Source organism: Oxyura jamaicensis, unplaced genomic scaffold (assembly GCF_011077185.1).
Source record: "Oxyura jamaicensis isolate SHBP4307 breed ruddy duck unplaced genomic scaffold, BPBGC_Ojam_1.0 oxyUn_random_OJ70747, whole genome shotgun sequence".
In the NCBI taxonomy this organism is placed as follows: domain Eukaryota; kingdom Metazoa; phylum Chordata; class Aves; order Anseriformes; family Anatidae; genus Oxyura; species Oxyura jamaicensis.
The window spans coordinates 1-2,536 of NW_023310170.1; the positions used below are offsets into that span (position 1 = coordinate 1).

The window sequence follows — 2,536 nt, forward strand, 5'->3', positions numbered from 1 at the left end:
AAAAAAAAAAAAAGAAAAAAAAAAAAAAAAAAAAAAAAAAAAAAGGATTTGCAGGTACCCCACGGCTCTTATTGCTATCTGCAGCTGGTTGGATTTTAGCGTCAAAAACCAAGCCCCGAACGCAAGGATCTGGGCTCCCCGGCCCCGTGCCATGGGGGACAAATTCCTCGGGGGGGGGAATTCTTCGCTCAGGGGAATTCCTCGGGGCCGAATTCCTCGCTAGGGGCCGGGGGGTCCCAATCGTGTCCCCCCCAGCCTCGCGCCCCCTAAAGCATCCGGCATGGCTTCGCCCGCCGCGCTCCGCTCGTCTACAGCAAACGTCCGCCGTGACACCGGCCCAGAACAGAAACTTAAAAGAACACGGAAGGGTAAAAAGCGCTGAAATTGCAGATTTCCAACCCTGCCGAAACTGGACTGGGTGATCTGGGGTTCATCGGCCTCGGCCAGGGCGGCATGGGGCTGGGGGTCCTGGTCCTAACCACAGCTGGGAAGGGATTTTCATGGCAAAACCCTTTTTTTTTTTCCTGAACTTTTGCCCGCTGGAGAAGCGGAGCTGCGCCCTCTGCTTCACCTCCATCACCTCTAAGGGGATTTTTAACCCCTCCTGCGAGTCAAACCTCGTCCTCCTGCCTGAATTTCCTCCTGCAGCCACGTAAAAGCGAGGGCAGCAGAGCTGTGGAGGGACACAACACTTGTTCCCCCACCGGTGTCACCCCCTGCCACCTCCCCAGCCTTCACCTCGGAGGGTTTCCTCCTTCCTCACCGCCCCATTCCCACCCAAAACGCCGCGTCCCCAAACACGTCGCCACCCCTTGCGCGGCCAGCCCGGTTAGCAAGGTCCCCCACCACCTACGAGGTGGTTTTGGAGGGGACAGCAGCACGGTGGCCACCTCCTGGACACCTTTTTCTCACCGTGGGTATCGGCAGAGGAAAAGGCAGCGCCTCGGGAGCGAGCCCAGACCCCAAAATTTGGCCTCCCCGGGGACCTCAGGGTCCCACAGCTCCGGTTCTCCCCACGGGTGCCTGCAGAGGTGGCAGAGCGCTGGCTTTGGGATGGAAACCCTTCGACACCTCTGATGGAAACCCTCCTACAACCAAAACACCAAAATTCGGCTGCCGAAAGGGGCTCGCCAAAGCCTCTGGCCCCACGGGCAGGAAAGGTTTTGGCTCCTCGCCCTCCATGGTGCCATTGAGCCAGGGGAAGGAATTAAAAACACCCAAACCTCATCAGATCCCACCAGCGAGGAGGACACTCCGTAACCCCCAGCTCTGCGCCGTTTCTGGCACTTTCCTCCCCAAACTGAGCGTTTTTTCCTCCTTCCACCCCAAAGCCCAAGCATCGCCTCCCAAGCCGGGGCCGGGAACCGAGGCAGTGGTGCCTGCCTGCCCCCGGAGCGCCCCTGGGCACCTCCAGCCGTGGTTGTAGGGCCGTTAATTTGCTTAACGAGTTCATCTCACGGCAACGTCTCAGCACTGACAGCCCCCGGCACGGACACCACGCAGGGAAGGGCTCAACCACGTGCCAAAGACCCCAAACCCCCCCAGTCTGGCTTCTAGGCCACCTCGGGGACCTCGGTGAGGCCACGCAGGGCACACAGCGGGGATGTTTTGGTGCTGCTCAAGGGCTCAGAAACCTCGGGGACGCTTCCCACCGAGGGGCCGGAGCTGTCGGAGGGCTCCGGGAGCATCGCGGAGCCCGGGGGCTGCGGGACTCGCGCGCGTGCCGCGGGGCGAGCGCAAATATTTTGGCACGCTTGAGGGAAAAATCCAAAATCAATTATTTTTTTTTTTTTCCTCTTAGGAAAAAAGAAGAAAAATCTAGTTTTGGCTGAGAATTTGCAACTAGCATTGTCTGCAAGACGGAAAGCCCTGGAGACAGCCCCCTGAGCCATCGGGCACCTCGGGGAAGCCCGGCGAGCGGGGTGCCACCGGCCGTGCCTCCCCTCCTCGCGCCCGTGGGTGAGCCAAAAAGCCCCCAGAAACGTCCCGATCCCCGCAACCTCCACGAGCCCCTCACCTCCAGCTGCATCCTCACCACTTGGAGGAGCATTTCTCCTCCGACCTCGGCCGTAACCCAAAAAAAAAAGCGGTAAGGGGCACCGCTCTCACCAGCCAGCCTCCGTCGCCAAGCCGCTGGGGCTCCGCGCCGGCCACCTCCCCGCTCCATTCCCCAGCCTCCCCCAGGTGCCTCCAGCCGAGCTGGGAAGGGCTTTGGGAACCTCTCGCCCTGCCCAGAAGGATCCTGGGGGGGGGGGGGGGTCCCGGCCGCCCCTTCCCGTGGCACGAGATAATTTTTGCCCTTTTTTTTTTTTTCACAGCAGACCCGACGGCGAGAGGTCCTCCTACGTCCTACGAGCGCGTCCCGTCGCTAGCGGCACTTCAAGCCGCTGCCTCCTAAAGGAGGGGCGACTTCGGCATCTCACCGCAGAGAAGGCGTTAGGATCTATCACGCCAGCTACCTGGAAGACACCAATTTTCCTGTAACGCGTTCCGGAAGGTTAAATAATTTAATGTTCTTCAACTAAAAATAACACCC

The 2,536-nt window shown here is 59.8% G+C and overlaps 1 long non-coding RNA gene across 1 annotated transcript; it reads left to right on the forward strand.

Moving 5' to 3' along the window:
* The first annotated feature begins 2,260 nt into the window (after positions 1-2,260).
* LOC118159511 lies at positions 2,261-2,536 on the forward strand. The gene is made up of 2 exons (XR_004747149.1): positions 2,261-2,359; positions 2,401-2,536. It is a non-coding gene; the product is annotated as an uncharacterized LOC118159511 (long non-coding RNA).